Consider the following 20,796-nt stretch of genomic DNA (forward strand, 5'->3'; position numbering starts at 1 on the left):
AATAATACTCTGAAAGCCAAGACTTTGTTTATTTGAAATCAGATGAAAACCTGTCCTGGATGCAAATTTGCATTTCCTAGGATAGTGAAGGCACGATGCACCCTACTCTCCTTCTGACTGGCTAGTACCTGTTGCCTTCTTTGATTGGATTGGTCAGGTTAAGGAAAGACGAGAAAGACTGGTCAGGATGAGGGTAAGAACGTCAGGGTGAGCTATTCAGAACCAGAGTAAAGGCCTTTGCACACTGAGTCCGTTTTTTAATCCGTTATCCGAAAAAACAAAATTGTTAAGCACAGAAACCTTACACACCGATTCTGATGCCTTTATTGGACTATTCGTTGTGAAAATTCACAATACGTGACAAAATTAAAAGACACGTTACCTCCTTTGCCTCTCCTCACTGGAGTTACCTATATGGCTGACCGGTTAAACGTTAGCTACCTGTGTTATGGAATGATTTTGTGCGCCCCATTCCACATGTCTCGTCGCGGCCGTGTCCCACCGCCACATTTTCTTTACCGATTCTTGGTCAAACATCTCTGAATGCTCTGACGGATGCGAAAAATGCATAAAATCAAACCAGTTCCAAAAATTTTAATGGCGAACGAATTTGTCAGACTCAGTGTGCAAAGGCCTTAAGGCAGAGTAGGGCCGGTGATACCTTCGCTATCCTACATCCCAGACCCTGCCTTGATACAATTAACTTCAGAAGTTTTAGGGCGGCACAGAGAGAAGGGCACTGAGTAGAACCAGAGTGCACTTGTGTTTACTGCTAGGTCGTCATCTTACCTTTACAAGCTTCAAAATTGTATTTATCATTTAAGTTTGGCAACAAGAGCTTCTTATTCTGAGAGCCGAACCTTTATTTAAAATCAAACAAAACCCCCAAATGACCAAAAAAATCCTGTTTATCTAGAAATGAGCCGTTACAGCAACCAACTAATTTTGACAGAGCACAGCACATATCTCTTTTAGATACAATAAAATGTCCTCTTCAATGGAAAAATGTGAACATCAGCAAAAAAAGTATATTTCACATAGGCATATGTATTCTATTACTGTGCAAGGTTAATGCTTACATACATGCTTATTGGGCTGCAAAACACGTAATGCTAAGAAACTCAATATTAAACCATTTATACCTCACAGTAATGAGCCCGGGATCTGCTAAAGTTTGCTGTTACAGCAGACCAGCAGCAGTGACCAAGCAATAATCCAGATGGAAGCAGCGCTAGCCTCCCACAACCATCACAATACTCATTACTGCTGATATTACCTCAGCCAGCCTGTCTGCTTTTAAAAAACCTGGCAATTTGCTGCAGTAAAATGAGGTAATTACAACTCTTATCAGGCTCCTCACCTTACAAAACAGCATTCAGGGAGAGGGAGACTACTCCCCAATGGTTCACTGGCTGCGGAACAAGACTTTGGCTGGCTTCCCAATCACTCAGCCACACCCACCCACTGTCATTTATTCTCTTTGCAACCCCTGCTCCTCCCTGCTCCCCTTTCGTTCCAATAAAAACATTAAAAGCTGAAATTTGATCACTTTAATGACACAACTAAAAGAATTCCTCGATCAATGCCCCAAATTAAAAGTGCAGAGTGGCTGATGTGAACCATGAGGGCCCGAGGAGTATCACTTTACAGCACAACTGCGCCAAAAAAACCCTCCCCTGCCTCCAAAATGGAGTATAAGAGAATGAGTGCTAAACTCTGTGTTTATGTTGGAGAGCTAGTGTGGAGGAAAAAAAGGGGGCAATGTAATTTAACCTTTTCCCATAAGGAGAATAGCTCTACATTGAAAGTCTATCCACTATAGCTTTGACATTTCTACACTCCACATATGAAAGTTAGAAGTTAGCCTATCATCACTTCTGCTGGCTGGAGACACAAGTGCACTGACGGAGAAGAACCGTGTCCAGGTCGCACTGGGTTTGTGTGCGGCTGACATTTAGCAGCATAAGCTATAGCTAATAGGCTACGAGGGGTGAGTTAAAGCATCTTTGTTTTTCAAGCAGACCAGGAAATAGTGCTGAGTGAACGAAATCATGTCACTCAATTACCTCCCGCTGCAGTCCTTCACTCTAATTAAGACAGTAAGGATTGTCATTAGCTCAGAGCATCTGTGCGTGTGTGTGTGTGTGTGCACGCTGTTGGGAGTGTGAGGGCGAAAGAATCACAAAACTAAGCACAAAAATAGAGAAAAATAAAAGAATCAATAAAGTCAATGTCAAATATGTGCACAGTGTCTCTGATGGCATCTCAGTGTGACTCGCCTGGTTGCATTTTATAACGACTGGGGGTTAGGAGGGCAAAGAAATAGATAGAATTGGCTGTCCTTTTCTGTCACACACTTGAACTGAGATAACCATCCAGTAATATGTGGAGCCAGTATGGAGGGCAGGGAGAAACAGAGAGAGATGCAGAGATAAAGAAAAAGAGAAAGCGGGCAGAAAGAAGGGAGTGAGATAGAGGGAAAGGAAGAAGGCTGCGGTTCTTATGAAGGGAGATATGGAAGGAGATATGGAAGGAGTAATCGGAGAAACACTGCGATGGCGAGGGCATCATGTGGCAGCGCCCTGCGTTATCTTATCCAGAAATGGATCTAACCTTAGCTGAACACAACAGTCACATCATTTCTTGGAAACCAGCTGACCTCATTTCTGTCCTGCTGCCTGAATGTACAAAGACATGCTCTGTTCTTGTGTGGCACTTGAAATATTTATGAACAGTAAAACACAGGAACACAGAAAGCTGTCTCGCCTTAACACGTACAGGAACATCATGCTAACAGCGGCAAAAGGAGATGCATAAAGGGATAAAAGTCTCACATGTGCATGCACACATAGACACGATATATGCAAGCTTCCAACTAGGGCTGCAGCTAACGATTATTTTCATTGTCGACTAACCTGCCGATTATTTCTTCGATTAGTCAACTAATCATTTTATTGAAAAATGTGTTAAAATGTTGAAACATGTCGGTCTGTCTCTCCCAAACCCCAAAATTATGTCATCTAATGTCTTGTTTCGTACTCACGCCAAAGGGTTTTAGTTCACTGTCATGGGAGAGTGTGTGAAGCTGCCAATATTTGAACATGAGAAGCTATAATAAGAGTATTTTTGGGTACTTTTATAGTACTTTTCTATGAAAAATGACTCAAACCGATTAGTTGACTACTAAAATAGTCACCGATTATTTTGATAGTCGATTAGTCATCGATTAGTCGACTTATCGTGGCAGCCCTACTTCCAACACCTATTAAAGGGGTAGTTTGGATTATTTGAAGTGGGGTTGTATCCATAGTTATCAATAGTAAGTGTATTACATACAGTAGATGTCTGTTGGCACACCTCAAGTTTGGAGAAGCAGCTGCTGTGGATGGGGGGCAGGAATAATAAAAATCCCACCTAAAATAATTTATAAAAGTTTAAGTCCTCTTTACCTTTACGTCAGGCAACCCCTTTCAATGGGGAGGTTGTTAATGCCTTCAGTTCCCCCATCTATTTGTAACCGATGTATAATTGTAATAGGTTTATATTTCACCAAATCCATCTTTCGTACTTGTGTTCATACCTTTATTTTTGTAAATTCAGTTTTTGTCGTGTGACCTCCGACCTTTCAGTGACATAATTTCCTGTAGATTCGTGCTATCCTCCTCAGTCGTTTTCTGGACCTTGTGAGGAGAGGTAAGGGTTACGCGTGTCCCTGCCTGTAAAGTGTTAAAGTGAAATAACACCACTAAACAGAGGTGCAAAATTTACATGTGTACATGTTGTTTTTTTAAATCAGTGCAGCACTTTTATGTAGCATGCTATGTAACTGATCTCAAGTTAAGTCTACCATGTTTTGCACAGGTATGTAAGCCCCCTGTATGTTGTTTTTGTGTTTGTTCTGATTAAATATTTTTCAAGAACTGCCATTGATGGGGTGGAAGATCTCTCTTAACCTTTCTGGACCCTGTGAGGAGTGGTGTGTTTGTGGAATGCTGGTCATGAGAAGTTGCTGTGCTGATTTTAATGTGTTTTGCACAGGAGAGAGAATAAATCCCCCTGGTCAGCAAGGCAGAAATTGTCCTCTTGTCTTTACTTATCATCTATAAACACAACACAGTGTTTATAGCAAACCGAAGTGTCAGGCCAGACCGATTGCGTATGCTCTCATCAAAGCCACAAGCCTCTATTGAGAAAAACTGTGATTTAACATCACTGAACATGGGAGTTATTTAGCAACTTTGGTGGATCTGAACACACCCATATTAATTAAACACCAAAGTCCCACAATAACACCAACAAACTAACTGATTGAGCTCCCGCAGCTCCTGTGTTCAGTGATGTTAAATCACTGTTTTTTTCAATGGAGTCTGGCTCTTAAGAGAGTGATATAACAGCTTAATTTCCCCACTGGGAATGGCTGTCTGGCAGCAAGGTAAAGCAGGGAAATATTCTAAATATAGCATACACTTAACTGATATTGATTTCCTTAGTTGGGCCTTTTATTACATGGCTAAAGTGTGTTTTGTTGCTGAGTCCTCCACAGCAGTAACATTGCTATGCTCCACAAAGTAATAGACTGACTACGAATGAGTACCTCATACAACCCCACTTCTAAAGATCCGAACTATCCCTTTAAACACAGCAGAGCCCAGCTGCAACTCCCGTCACCTCCAGTAGGACACTCTCAGAGTCCCAAAACTTTGGGTGGCATTTATCAGAGCGAAGTTACAAACTTCCTCTAAAAATAAAACATGAATACAGCGTGCCCTTTAGGACCCAAAAGAATAACTTCACTCTTATTAACCTCTGTCACTGCTACTTTTCTCCCCGAGAATGAGGACAATGTACCTCTGCAAAGTAATAAAGAAGGCTGTGTTCAAGGGGTGGAGGCAAACACCGGCTAGCTATATCCAATCTCATTAAATGCTGTTGTTAACCATGTTTGGATGCACCACAAAATTGACTCGCGCGCCCTGAATAATTCCCCCATTGGCAGAGAGCGAACAAGACAAGCGAGCACAGGAGAGTCGGCGAGAGAGACAGAGCCTTGAGGGTTTGACGCCGTGCTCTCCCTCCATCTCATCTGTGGCAGTAAAAGAACAACCTTCAACCACCTTGAACCCACTGGAGCTGAATTTCAATAAAAGTCAAATTATCACCCGCGCCCATGGGGCTCGGGAAAGGCACTAAGCCTGAATTGACTGTGCATATAAGACGATTTAACAGTCATATGGAAGTGTGAGTGAGTCAATCATATGACGCACTTCTATTTCTCACTGAGAGGCAGTCTCAGCGGTGAGCGGTGGTTAGTGTACCCTATCGAGAGAGGGTGCCACTGGGATGGATCGCTGATTGTTTCGCGTGAGTGTGAGCGCGCCTGTGTGTGTGTGTGTGTGTGTGTGTGTGTGTGTGTGAGCCGGCACTTGTGTGTGAAAGCACATATGCCAACATGCGACTGGGAAAGTGTTATTCAATTTAGCTGCTGTTCTCCCTTGACCGATGTAGTGAGATCCAGGTAATTGATGCCTCAGTTTGGTATTCCCCAGCCGTGTGCTCCTCACCACAGGGACAGTGCTGGCTAAGCCGGTGTGAATGAGAGGAAACGCGCGGTGTGATCTCACTCCTTTAACCACGAATGAGGTGTTCTTCTGGGATCTCGTTAGTGCAGCTCCACCACACACGCACACACTGCTCCACCAGCAACACACATACATACGCAGATACATCCCAGGAGTCTGGCTAAACTACTGGCGACCAGCAGACATTCTCAGGTTGAGATCACCTCTCATTCCCCCCTTCATCCCTCGCTATCCATCTCCATAAAAATGCCAGTGGCCTCTCCAAAGCCTCCGAGCAAACACAATGCTTTCCATTAAAAGCAAACACTAAATCCACCTTCTTGCAGCATATGCTCACATGCCTGGGGAAGTCTATATATTTTTGGAGATGGGCTTTGCTTTTCCTCCGGGGCTTTGCTGGAGACTGCATTCAGCAGTGGGGGAATAAGAGATAGAAAATAGTCCTGAGGCTAAAAGAAAAACTTTCAGCAGAGGATCTTGACCTTATAGCATGAGGCTGACAGAGGTGGGTGAGACTCTCCAATGAGAATCTATAACAAGAGAGAAGGAAGGAAAGAGAGATAATTTTTACCTCTGGGGAGTAAGAGTGAGACAGACCTTTTTGAGTATATTTGTCTGCAGGTCTCTCATCCTGCAGTGGAAAACAGTACATGGCCTCTCTATGCTTTTCAGTGCTTCTTCAGAGTCGGGGAATGGAGACCGTAAAAAGAGGAAAAGGCTGATTCTTTTAGTTTCCGGGAGGAATCTGTGTTTGATGTCCCTCCATTTGATGCTGCTGTTTTTATTTCCACCATCAACCTGCCCACCAGTTTGCTTTGTTTCCTTTTTCTAATCAGTCGTTCATTCTCTTTATCTCTCTTTCACTCGCTCCTCACTATTCTTCCTCGGAGCTACTCTGAATGCAAAGCCATAGCTCAGTGAAACACTGAACTCTTGTGGGAGAGCAAATGTCATTTCACACACATTACAGTCAGTCTGTTTTGCCACAGGGAGGGTGTGGGTAATTTTGATCCTGAGCAGCCCACCCACACACACACACAAACACAAGTACATACACACACTGTATCTGACCTCATCTGATTTGGCATCCAGGATGCCTGGGTGCTTGAGCTTTGGCCCACAACGCAGCCCCAAATGTCACAGCTGTCCAGTGACACTAGTGGGGAGCGCAAACATCAGCCATCCCTCCGGCCCTCTCTGCTCTCTCAACAGTAGCTGTGCCAGTACTAGCTGTCATCTTTTAGGCTCCATCCACCACCACCACCGACGTTTCTCTTTTTTTTTTAAACCTGCCATTTCAGATCCCCCGATCCCTGTGTTGATCGCTGACGTAACAGGGACAACATGGGTGGATCAGAGGGTGAGCTCCTGGATGCAGTTAGACAGCCTGTGGTTACCCTCTCAGTTGAAGTTCTGCCAGCCAGAAAAAAAAACAGAGAGCTCCCAGCCATCGCTGTACTCGGCAGCCCCGCCAGATGAGGCTGTTTGCTGGTGCGATGTGAGGTGTGCTCCAGGAGTCAAAGTGCGACACTCTGCTCGCTGCTCTACAACGGTGCAGCTAAAGAGCCGAGACGCCTCGTTAAATATGTAGTGCCACCGACCCACTTTAAGCTGTTCCTTTTACTTCACGCGCAAGAAGCGGTGGCAGCAAACACTCACTTGCTGCTCACTTTGCACACTCGGAGACACACACATTCACGCATCCACACATGCACGTGTAAATAGAAGCAGCTTACGCAGCTGTAAAAGCTGCTCCAAGCTGTTAAATTATTTCTCCAGTTGTATGTCACTGGGTTAGAATAGATGCAGGTGTCTGTCCTGTGTGGGTGTGAGTATGTGTTGGTATTGTAAATAGCTCTGATGGGAGACACAAGTGGTTTGCAGGTGTTTAGAGAGAACAGCACCCCATCAGGACCTACTGTATTTTAAATGAAATGGCAACACTGTGTTGTTGTTGGAGGGAATAAGTGCACCTTTGGGTGTGTTGTGTGTGTAGGAGAAAGTTAGCATTTGTTCCAAGCTGCTGGGAGGGCAAGGTTGGAATTTACTATACATCTGTGTGCTAAAGCATTGAGACAGTTGGGGTGGTAGAAAGCAAAGGCACAGTCACAGTTCACACTCCTGTTTAGGAGCCATGGTCGGTGTGAGTTTGGTACAACGGGGGGAAAAAATGCAAGGATACATTGATTGATATTTGTTTGTTCTGAATATATGGTAGTAGAAGTGTCAAAGACTGAGGTAGCATTTTGCCCACTGGCAACTCTGGTCAATTATTTTCATTATAGAAATAAGGACCTTTTAAACACTTGTGCATTACACTGCATGAAGACCAGAAAAACACTTTCCCAAAAGGGTCACAAATACCTGTAGAACTGAAAAGCATCTTTTACTGTTATGAAATTGAATTAAAAAACATAAACATGCATTAGAAGGGACGTGGATCTGCATGGCTGGGTGATGGCGTAGAATGAACGTTAGCATGTTATATGTGTTTTCATTCACATACTCTAAAACAGTGGAGAGACGCTAAAACAAACTCTTAAACACAACTCTCGACTAAGAACCTTAAATTTGTTAAATTTGTTCTCGCCACAGCGGGACTAACTTGCACACCAACCAACCAGCTTGTTGTGCTAATTGCTCCGAGGAATGCTGCACTTAATTTTTAAGTACAGTGAATGTCCGGCACAGATCTTTTATTCTGAAGTGCCGTTTCCTGCTGTGGAGTGAATGACTAATGGATGGCAACTCGACAGAGACAGCAAACTAGCTCAACAACATGGCCAAACACAAGTATGACGCTGAACATACTAAACTGTGTGGACCTTGAATTAATGACCAAGGTGAAATCTGGACCAGTTGGGAACCACTGCTATAGACCACCATTATAAAAGAGACATCTGTAAAACTGCTGACAGGACACCTCAATCTGCAGATAAGGTCAATAATAACTCCCTTTACTATGAATATTTAATCAGTGGAGGTTATATATTTGCAAAGCTTTCCTCTAGCTGAGAAAAAGCAGTGTTGTCAAACTGATGCAGTGAACTAGTACTATATACTCCATCCTCCCTGTGAATTTCCATCTCCCTGACATCACTCTGAGTCCTGATGTAAATCGGGCAGTGAAACGTGGAATAAAGCTGGATACACAAGTGGCAGTATACTGATCCAGACGAGCCATGATGACTGCAGGTGTTCCAGTCATCTCTGCCATCGACCTGCATTGTGTTGGAAGAGGCAAGCCAGAGACAGATAGAAAAAGAGCCTCGGGAGGTTTCATTACAAATGTTAAGTAGAGCAGAAAGGCTCTGTCTCATCCCCGGAAAAATTAACACTAAGCCCGTGGGGGTTCAACAATTCCTTGGCACAAGATCTGTGTTAAGCGCACCACCAGATTTGGTTCATATTTATATGAATACAAAGAATTAGAGATAGTTCTTGATTCTTTTGCAAATAGTAATAACTTTGACTATTATTTCCTCTCTTACACACACACACACACATTTTACATAAATCTGACAACTGTTATGCCAACAGTGACAACGATTCAGTTATTTCCTAAGCAGATCTTGAACAGGTTTGAAATGCCTTGAAGCAGTAGGCACTAAAACCTTCCACTGATATCCATACAAATGAGTGGCTCATAATTCTTTTGAGCAAGCGGACTTAAGCTTCTTACTCGATGGCAAAGATCACTACTTTGCAAAGAAAGTTATTTAAATTAATAAATGATACGTCCGGGCTGTCATTTTTGGGTGAAAGAATGAGATCTAACTTATAATGCTAATGCCCAGTTCACACTACAGTACACGACTTTAGCCCTGATTTTTCGTCCCCCCTGACAGTTTTGGAGTTCGCTGACCATACAATAGGCATTGACTCGGCATCCGCAAAACAGCGCTTACATGCTATGTGTGAACTGTTCAAAGACGCAAGCCGAGGGACTCATCGATGCATCACAGGCACTTTCCAGATATCTAGCATGTTAAATATCTTGATCTGTCAGGGACTTTGTCAATGAGCTACAGCCAATGACAGCATAAAACACAAGTTGAGGACAGAGACAAGTGGCGCTTGTATGTGTGTGCATCTGAGATGAAGACAGAAAATGAAAGAAGGTGGAAGGTGGACTATTGCATGTGATGTTTTTGTAATTAGTAGACTAATTACATATTGAGAACACTGTTTTGTCACTTTTTGACTTTGACATTTTCTTGAAAACACCCCTTCCACCTTTGTGCAACCTGCACATCATGACATAAATATCTGGGATTCCTCCTTGTAAAGAAATCTTTGATAGTGTGTGACCCTCTGTCACCGGTCAGTCATGTAGCATGAAAAGCCAAATGACTTCAGACTCATGATTACAAGACAGCAAGTTGTGTAGCATGAACAGTACAATGATCTGATGACTTTGAAAGTTGTGTAGCGTGTTGTGTTGTTGTGTTGGCTTAATCTTCTGTAGACTAAATGCTGTTCCGTTCATTAGTGGTGCCTTCACTGCCCCACAAAAGGCAGTAGGCTTGACGATTTTTCCAGGATTTTCCCATGGTGTTGAATCCTAAGTTTTTTAAATCAAACTTATTTAATGAGGAAAAGCTTCATTTAGATTAAGGGTGTTTTCACACTTGGTCCTTTTCAGCCCTTTAAACTGACATTTTTTGTGCATATGTAACAGTTCTTGGGTTCACAGTCCCCAGTGCAGTTCACTTAACCTGTGCACTGTGAACAAAAGGCGCTTCAGGTTCACTTTGCTCTTGGCACTGTATTTAGCCCTCTAGATCACATGCTATTGCACTATGACACTTGTGCAATAGACACCACCACGTTAGCCTGTGCTGCTTGCAGGACAAGGAGTAGTTTGTTCCATGGAAGATACTGCACATCACCAGGTGTGGAAAGAATACCATGTCTATATATTATATAGGCTGAACAGAAAGAGGACTGAGGCCCCATCAGAGCTGAAGCTGATCAGAAAGAGAACTGAGTCCTCTTTCAAATGAACTGACAATGTGAACACAACAAGAATTTAATTACTTTTCTGTTGGTCCACTTTTTGGAGCACTTTAAGAGGACTGAGTTCGGTTTGTTTAAAAAGGACTATATGTGAAAACACCCTTAAAATCCCCTTTACAAGAGTGTCCAGGCCAAGACAGGCAGGGGCACCTAAAACTAAATTTCAGACATACAACTTATAACAGTTACAGTCAATAAAATTTCAGATTCACAGCACAAGTATACCAAAAATCAAGTCATCATATCCTGCATCACGGAGGCAAAACGCTCAGTCAAAAGCATTTACAACTTGATTCACCTTCCTCCAACTCCTTCAATCTATTTTTGAAAACACTTAAAGAGACAAGCACCCTTAGACCCAAATCAGTCTGAGTGATGATGCTGACATATCACTTATTCGATGGCTTTGTGCTGTAACTGTCTGTTCATTACTGCTTGTTAGTTTGCTCTATATTGAGTGAGTGAAGAGAACAACAATAGTCTACTTTATGCAACAAGGCATGCAACAGATCAGAGTGACAGTGCATTTTAAATTCCCCTTATTGAAGTTTAGGGCATGGCATGTTTTGTTTTCACACAGTGAATTCTGAACTTGAACACATCACTGCAGATCGAATCATATTTTCTTTTCCCACGGTATCTGGAGTTTGAAATAAAAAGCAACAGCCCTAATGCGTCAAGGCGATATCAGACTGGTTTTAGAGATGTTGTTAGGGAGGGAACTAACTCCGCATATCTGCAGTACGTGTATGCCATAATACTCATGAGCGATTGAAAAACAAAACACAGTGTACCTTTAGTCATAAGCTCGGCACATACAGCAGTTGTATAAATAAGATAAAGCACAAAACACTGTGTACAACGGTGGCAAGAACAAAGATTTCACCCACTATTATAAAAGGCAATTTTCCAAATGTTTGCCAGTACACAGTACATTTCATAAAATGATTCGGCTCAGCCTTAAGTGTATGCCGAGCAAATATGACTACCGTTTCATGAAGTGTTTGTTATCTGCGGTTGTGTGGTTATTAATGTAGATAGGTGTTGGAATGACTCCCAGAGAGTTTTCACACACACTACTACTTCTCTTTTCTCCTCCCCAGGGGTGTTATTAGCCTGTGTGTCCCCTGACGCCTCACTCCGCATAATGAGGCTGACAGACCAAAACAAACACAGGTACAGAACATAGGTAGACCAAGAAAAAAAAACACAAAAAAAAAAAACAGTGAGAGGAGCCAGAGATGTAGGAAGGAGGTGGGCAACTCTATCTTTGGCAAGACCTATGGCTACTGCCGTGGTGGCTGTGGCTGGCTGTGGTAGAGTATGAGTCTATGAGTCACAACACTCTTTCTTCCCCTGCCTTCTGCATCCCCATCCTTCCTTTTTTTTTATTTTTCTGCTCTGCTGTACACAGATGCAGTTGGTCATGGTCTCTGTAAAGGCATAGGGCGATAATTGATAGCAAGATAATGTACTGCACTATCTCCTCTTTCTTTATTCCCCCCCTTTCCTTCTCTCGGTCTTTGTCCCTCTCCCTCTCTCTCGGTCTCCCCAGGTGTGCTGGTGGCTGGGGCTAAATGATGAACAGAGCCACAGTGTCTGCTGTCTAATGGGGACGTTATGCAGGAGGATGGGAGAAGTGCTCACACCCGGCTCGTAAATCACAAACTCCTGTAGAGAGACTCACTGCAAGGCCTCAATGCTCCACTAACCCTGCAATAGATACACACATAAAAACTGGGGGAAAAAGCTACACACACACGCGCAAATGCAAACACATATTGAGTATTTGCATACACAGACACATGAATATAGATAAACATCAGCACTCAAATGCACATTTGCATTCGGTGCCACACCTAGTACCCAGGAAAAGCCCTCCCTTCCTCGAAGATTTTATTGTAATTATCAAAGTTGGGTATCATTTGTGTTTATTCTGATACCAATGCCAAAATGATACATATAAACAGAGCCTGAACCAATATTAATTTCAGCACGAAATGATGGTCAACAACATAAAAGAGCTTTTTTTGAATTCTCATTGCAAAGGCAAATTTGAACTTAACCCCATAAAGAATACTTAAATATATAAAAGATATCTGACAGTTTAAAAACCCCAAGGTTAAGGATAGACCGATACATCGGCCGGCCGATATATCGGGCCGATATTTGAGTTTTTTACTTGTATCGGCATCGGCCGATACGCGCGTGGGTTCGCGGATTTATTTTTCCCTGGCATGATTTACAGACAGGCATCCATGGGCAGCTCTGTGTTGCCGGAAGACCTTGCAGCGCACATGCAGCGTTACCCCTCCCCCACTGGTAGAGTGGTGAAAGCAACCCTGGAAGCTGCTTCAGGACAACGGTAAGTTTTAAACTTTCAAAGCCTCTAACTGTTAAACAGTATCGGCCCCAAATATCGGCTCAAGAAAATCGGCAGTCCATAATCGGTCAACGGCTAAGGGTGATGGAAAAAAATCGGTATCAGCATCAGCCCTAAAAAATCCATATCGGTCTATCCCTACCCAAGGCATTCCCACGCCAGATGAGACATGAAATCCTTCCAGCGTGTTCTGGGTCTGCCCCAGGGGCTCCTACCAGTGGGACGTGCCTGGAACACCTCTAACAGGAGGCGCCGATGAAGCATCCTGATCAGATGCCCGAACCACCTCAACTGACCCTTTTCGATGCGAAGGAGCAGCGGCTCTACTCCGAGCTCCCTCTGAATGTCCGAGATCCTTATCCTATCTCTAAGGCTGAGCCCAGCCACCCAACGCAGAAACCCTATTTCGGCAGCTTGTATCCGTGACCTCATTCTTTCGGGCATTACCCAGAGTTCATGACCATAGGTGAGGGCTGGGACGCAAAGGGACCAGTAAATTGAAAGCTTCGCCTTCTGGCTCAGCTCCCTCTTCACCACGACAGTCCGGCATTGTGCCCACATCACTGCAGAAGCTGCACCAAACCGCCGATCCATCTCACACTCCGTTCTACCCTCACTCGTGAACAAGACGCCGAGATACTTGAACTCCCAAGTATCAGGCTACCAAAATAAATAAATAATTTAAGATAGAATTTGCAAATTCCGTTGTCTTTTTATTGTCTTTGTACGGCACCCCGTTTGACTTTTGGATTTTCATTTTTCTCTTACTTTAACACTCTCCAAATACACTCCACGATACTCCTAAATGCTATAGCATGTTCTGACTGTGATGATCTCTCACTGATGAACTAGACAGACTAGTGGCAATACCACTACCACAGACCGGCCATTAGCATTAGATCTTTGGATCATCTTTCCCTGTTCAGTTGTGTTTTTAAAGAACAATTAAAAAAAGGGTTGGGTGGGGTGTGGGTGGGTCTCTGGGAGGCCTCCTGTCTCATCTATAGGAAGATCCGCCACAGTCTGCACTTGTGTTGCTACTGCACAGCCCATTTGCCTGACCTCCAGCGCGTCGTCAACATTTGCCATGTAACTACCAGGACACAATTCACTTACATCTGTCCAGTGACAGCCCCTCTGCCAACAGGACAGTGCACAACACCAGAGCTTGTGTCAATGTGATTGAAGTTTGACAGAGCAGTTAAAGCATTATTAGTGCTCCCTGTCACAGCCCAGCACACACGGAGGCCCGCCGGTGCCACAGGTGAGGTAAACACAGGCCCCATTTAGCATATTACCCATCAGTCAACACGACAGGCAAAGGAGATAAAGAAATGCACACCCACTGCGAGTGGGAAAACAAGCACTCCAGTCCGCCCTGTCTCACAAGGAGGGTTATATGAAGGTATTTTGTCAGTGTTTGCACAGGCAACCCACACACACACACACCCACATACCCACAGACACACACCCACACACACAAAAAATACCACACAGAGACATGCACTTCTATGCACACACACACAGGTTAATGACAGAAGAGGCTTTATCCGAAGTGAAATATCTCCAGGAGATGCCTCACATAGCTAATTGACTGTGATGAGCCAGAGCCAGCACGCCTTGATGCTTTCTTTCTTTTTTCCTTTTCTTATTTATCCCTCAATTTCCACTTTATCTGCACAAAGATAATCTGGACAAATCCACAAAAATGGGTATTTCTTCTGTGTGATTTATAAGCCACAAATCCTTGAGAAGATCCCCAACTGCTGATGCATGGCTTATTGCTACTACAAATATGCTAATCTGGAAAATCCGAGATGAGGAATTTGATTTATTATTTGCCTCGATATAACTATCGCTTCACAACAACATGCTCCGTTTGACACCTGCGATGATGGAAGTGAAAGAAAATGTCAACTCTCACTTTCAAGACCATTTAGGGAAAAGAAAAACCCTGCTGGTTAAGGTACGAGTAATACTCATGGGAGTTAATGGTAAGCTTTTAACAGTTAAAGTGTTGCCAAAAGGCAGGGGACCATGATGTGGCAATAGGGGTTTAGCCAACAGAGCTGTTTGGACTAGAAACAGACAGCTGGCACGGTGGTAGAGAGACCCGTTTAAATGCTCTCACCTCAGGAGGCCATGAACCAAGTTGACCTTCACAGACTCAGTCAAATGTAGACATAACTATATACAAACACATAACAGGGGGATTCTTAAGTATCTGGCAGGCTGCAGGCGCCTTTTGGATGCACTGTGCTTTTCTTCATGCCGCAATGGCAGGCAAGAGGGATGTTAAAAAAAAAAAAAATTAAAAAAAATGGAGGTAGGTTAAAAAAACAATAGAGTGAGACAGACCGACAGAGCGATTGATACAGCGGACAAAAGGGAGACAGCACGTATACTCTCACTGCAATGTTTACACGGTCTGCTGGTATTTGTCTTACATCTTTGAAATGGCATGAAGCAACCTTTATCCAGCGTGATTCCTCCCTGAAGATAATGGATTGTGAACACAAAACCTCCTCCTCAAACCTCGTCATCTGCCCCTTCCTCACTTCCCGTCATCAACGGGCACGCACAGAAGCGTAGACGAGACACGGAGACACACACACACACCTCTGTCAACACTCCCTGAGGCAGCAGTGTTAATTCCTCTCAGCCTATTCTCAGTCACACATGGCCGTGGAGGCAGTCGCCAGCGGAGCCTCACTGCTAGATTAACCTTTGCTCTCGCCACAGATCTGTTTTTCAGTGGGACCGGCAGTGGGACAGGGGCCATGGCTGGCAGATAGTAACTCATTGTCAGAACACTGTCAGCACTGGGCCCGGCATTAGTAGCTTTTGAAGAGAGGGACTGTTGACGTGGGCAGAGTGCCAGCCGAGAGGAAAAGCAGGCCTACTGCCCCACACAGCACTTAACCTGACCTCTCCCCTCAGGATGTGGGGAAAGGGTGGAGGAGTGCAAGTGTGTGCGTCGCTGTGCGCACGTGTATACATGCGTTGTGGTGGGGGTTAAAGTGTTTTCTCTGGGCTTGAGCAAGTGCGTATTTTGGCTGCTGATAAATCCCAAAGCTAAAGAAAGAAAAACAACACTGGCACTTTCTTGCCATTTCTCTCCAATTTCTATCTGGTGCACACTGCGCAATCCTGTTTTCCCTATCCCCCCTGTGGTCTGTGTTACATTTAGGAAAAGGTCACATGTCATAGTAAACGTAATAAGCATGTTCTGGAGAAAATACAGCCACTGGCAGTTGAGCTGCAGTTAAAACAGGAGCAAGTGCTTCAAACTTGTTAAAACCTCAAGTATCAACACTGAGATTAGCTTCTACTGACCCATTTTATCCTTACACACAAACAGAAATGCATGTGTAACCAAAGATTTTAACCATAGACTGTCTAAAATAACAGATTTAGCCACTGTGGCATCATCCATTGGTTCGTGGACTGCCATTTTAAAGCCTCCAGTTTGGCATTTTGCCTGTCGCCATCTTGGATTTGTGGAACCAGAAGTGACATATTTGGACGTGTGGGTGGTGCTAACCCGAACGCTAGCTGCTAGCTTGGTTAGCATGGTCCATTTACAGCTTTGTGATCATGCTAATGCTAATTTTTGCTAGTAACTGGCTTAAAGAAGCTAAAACCATTAAAACAAAATGTAACATGAGGCGTGTGTACCGAAAACCTGAACATCCAAGTCCTTAAAGGCTCTTCTAGTCCAAAAATGGGTCTTTGGCGACCAGTATGTTACAATTAACTTTCATCTCATCCATACTACGTCTGTACTGTGAATCTGGGGTTACACCGTGTTAGCAACTTATGCAGGGTCAGCTCCCACCTGTCACTCAAAGCAGCCATGCCCTTCATTACGTGTAACTTTAAGCCCTAATAACATCTGATAGGTGAGTTATATAAAAATAAACCCCGTACAGTTGTCATGAAGGGGAAAATTAGCTACAGAGACTAAAACCATTTTCGTTCCAGGCTGTAAACATGCTCATTTCTGCTATAAAGTTAGGCATCTTAACACGGGGTCAATGGGGATTGACCTGAGCCAGCAAGTGGCCATTCCAGGAGCAGCAGATTTTAGCACTTCCACATTGACTCTGTTCTTTAGCCCTGAAGGTTGCCACTTGGTTTTCACACAGGCTTTAGTTAGAATCTGTGGTTCAGCTGATGGATTGACCCACATGTGCAGCAGCAGAACTATGCAGTGAGTAAAACCATAAAGAATGAATCAGCTGTGAAGTATCTGTTTTGCTTTAAAAATCAATACTAAATGCCTCTCACCATTATCAATGGAATACACTTACAACACTCACTGACTGGTCTACATTCTTACTTACAGCATTCACTTAAGTCAAGTGTTGTGTTGCAGTAATGGAGAAATAAATGCCTTGGACTTTCAAATACGTCTTTCAACCTAATAGACTAGAACAGACTTCACAGGGTAGAGAGAGGAAGTGATAGACAATGAGAGGGTGAAAATATGTGACAAAGAGACAGCATGATAGAGCTGCCGAACGGCTTTGCTGCAATTTTGATAAGATATTGGCCTTTTAACCAAGCTGCCGCAGCAAAGGCACAATGGACAACAAATTTCCTGCAAGCGAAGAATAGTCAGAGGCCTGTGAACATTCCAGTTCCACCTGCCTCTGCTCCACTCTGCCAAAACCCGGTTTAAATGACTTATAATACGCCGGAGGGAGGAGGAGGAGGATGAAGGGGTGGAGGGACGGAGCAGGAGCAGCCACCGGCAGCTTTGTACCTCATTGTGTGGCTTGAATAACACGGAACGGCAAGATAGCACCAAACAAAAGCGGAACAGGAAAAGGCCATTGGAGAGTTCCTTTCAACAGCCCCGTGTCTCGCTTGTTCTCCGCCCCCCCCCATGTCACCCAGGTGAGTCTTCCCCTGCTCTGCTGCTTACCAAGTGAAAAGCCATTCCTGCCAATGAGGTTCCCAGGTGGGTAATGTACTCTTTACACCACCTTATTCTCAACTGAGAGCAGGCAGGGGCTGCAAAGTCATGGAACCGAACTGCTCTTAACAACAGGCCCGGCCCAGAAATTGAGCAGGCAGGATGTGGGACTTGTCGGGCTGGCAGAGGGAAGGCTGTGACTGAAAAAGCGATTTGGGTTTTAATGAAGCGCTGATGAATGGGTCTCAGACCCCAGCAGCTATAACTCAAAGCCCAGGCGGAGACACACGCCTGGCAGGGCTAAGAGCTGCACACTGCTGGTTCACGGCGGGGCCACAGTACCCTCACACTTCTTAGCCACGGACTAGATAGACATGAGACGCACTGTCTAAAGTCTGGTTTGTAAAGCAGCACAAAAGGGTTTAGTTCAGAGTATATTTTTAGTTTCTCGGACAGGCCAACGTGTGGGTATGAGCAGATATGTGCAATCGTGTGTGGGGGAGTATTGTATGTGCATGTAAAACCCAGCCATGCAGTCAAAAAGCACATTAAATGTTCAGATTGATCTGTCAAAGCCAGTGGACAGGATCATATAAAATCCTGGGCCACGTTTAAGCAAGACCTCAGGCTTGCTCCACATTACAGAGAATATGGGAAAGTCAAAGCACATTATGTTTATTATGCTTCTTGAGTTACGGCATCTTTCATAGTCTTTCCAATAAAAACGTCACAACATTGCTCTTAGTCTTGCACAGCCACATATGATGTATTTTCCAGTTTTGCTATGAGCAACTGTGTGAACTGTAAATACGTATGTAACTGTAGAGGAAAAGCTCTTGAGATTCTGACAATGAAAGATTTCCCATTTTGTCACTGCATATCTGAAGGAAAGATGTGTGAAACTGTGGTAAATGTGAGTGCCAAGACATAGATGAAAGGATTTAATTCATCACTGGTTGGTGGCCTTGTCAAAGGTGACATGTAAAACCAGTAAACTCATCAGCTGAAAAAGCTACGCCAATGAAGTACAACATAAAACAGAAAGACTGCCTCTCTGCGCTTATGTGTAATGGGTTTTCTGAAGAGTGGATTGAGGTACTGATCCAGTTTTTGTTGGAATTACTCTACACCTAAATAAAATGTCACACTGAGCAACTTGATTGTTGCCCTGCTGTGTCGACAGGCATTCTGCATTATTGCCCATTTGTGTGATAAAACGACTTCACTGTCAACAATCATAGTACTGCCACTTAAAAGGCATAATTACACTCATCTGCCTCACTGCCCCCTTGATATCAACTTTGCACCATGCAGATTAGCCAGTGGCTGTCAGTGGCACGCTGTACACAATATAGGCAGCCAGGGAGCCCTCTAGAAAGAAGTGGCATGAATTGATCTCTGCAGCAATTGGCTCAAAAAGCTCACTGTAGCTCCCAGGGCTTAAAGCATGAAGAAGAGGCCAAAGCTTCAATGTGTACAATTTACAGAAAAAAATGAGGGAGTAGAAGAGAAACAGCAAACTAAGAGTCACGGAGAATGTTTTTATCTGTTATGTAACATGTTTTACTTGTAAAACGAACAAGTGGGAAGCCACTAGAGACTGCTAGCAAAGAAAACAAGTTTGCCACTTGGCTGAATTACTTATAAGAAAATGAGAAATATTGGCGAGCACACAAGAGGACAGTTTTAGATATTTCATGATACGTTCACATGCAGTAATACCAGTGGAGCCCCTGGACATTTTAAAAAGGAGAAGCCAGATGGGGCCACTTCAAATCTTGGGATGATTCTTGAATCTCCCTGTTGCTGTAGTTGTCGATTTGCTTATATACTTCAAATCGACAACTACAGCAATACGGAGATTCAAGAATCATTAAGTGATATACTTTATCCTGAGGTGAGTTTAAGGGACCCTTTTGACAATGGCCATGCCAGTTGTTACTGATTCAGCCTAACTTTGGAGCATAATTTTGCATCCTTTCCAACAAGCTAAGCTGTTGATACCACCTCAGGTAGTCTGGTTTCACAAGACACCACTACCTTTGCACTAGCTCAAAAAAATGAGCATGCCAGCGGGTCGCCACTGAGTAATACACCTCTTAATTGTGATGAAAAACCTGTATAAACTGTAACCCATGCAATGCAATGATGCTTTGACTTCCATCTAACACTATAAGCAGCATGTTTTCTAAAATTTATATACCATATAATGATGCTCTGAGTCTACTCCACAGCTGTAGGTAAATGAATTTGCTTTTGTCACTGAAACTGACAGACCAGTACTGTCGGGCTGGAAGCTGGTACTTGATACCTACAAGGTATGAACTGACATTACCCAGTACCAAGTATCCACACTTCTCCAAACGATACCTGCATTCCATTTTTGTTGTGCGTAGATCTAGAATAAGAAGACTATGCGTATGTGTTTGCTCACAGCCAATAACCGCAAGTAATTTTTGGTTTAATGCAACTTGGGATTGTCTGCAACCCATTCCGTCTTTGAAGCAGTGAAGCTGAGTGCCAAGTATCTGAAGGAGCTGAAAGTTTAGCATGCCAAGATGCCATCAAAATGTATTAGATGAATTTATGGTAGTTAATTGAATGCTTCCATTCACATGACGGGTATTGAATGTCGAAGAAAAAAAAGATATCAAATCAAGTACTCTGTTGGTATTGGTATCACTTTAACTGGTATTGTAATTTCTTCCCCAGCCCTTAAGACAAGTTTGTATTTCTGCACAGGTTTTGGCTTTTCCACGGCTGGATAAGTTATAAGTAATACACCCATAACTGCAGTCAGTGCATATGCATGAGCGCACACACACACACACACACACACACACACACACACACACACACACACACACACACAGTTACACACTCATGCATGGAGT

General features: G+C 43.6%; 1 protein-coding gene across 3 annotated transcripts in view; it reads right to left on the reverse strand.

The window, feature by feature from the left end:
- Window positions 1-20,796, reverse strand: part of ephb1 (EPH receptor B1) — a 209,336-nt gene that overhangs the window by 153,750 nt on the left and 34,790 nt on the right. Inside the window, exon 1 of one of the 3 annotated variants that reach the window (XM_078173316.1) lies at window positions 15,429-15,636. The exons of the other annotated variants lie outside the window; for them this stretch is intronic. The gene's annotated coding sequence lies outside the window, so the exon portion shown is untranslated. Of the gene's footprint in view, window positions 1-15,428; window positions 15,637-20,796 lie in introns of those variants that run through there. 3 annotated transcript variants of the gene reach the window in all.

The sequence above is a fragment of the Epinephelus lanceolatus genome, chromosome 12 (genome assembly GCF_041903045.1).
Source record: "Epinephelus lanceolatus isolate andai-2023 chromosome 12, ASM4190304v1, whole genome shotgun sequence".
Taxonomy (NCBI): domain Eukaryota; kingdom Metazoa; phylum Chordata; class Actinopteri; order Perciformes; family Serranidae; genus Epinephelus; species Epinephelus lanceolatus.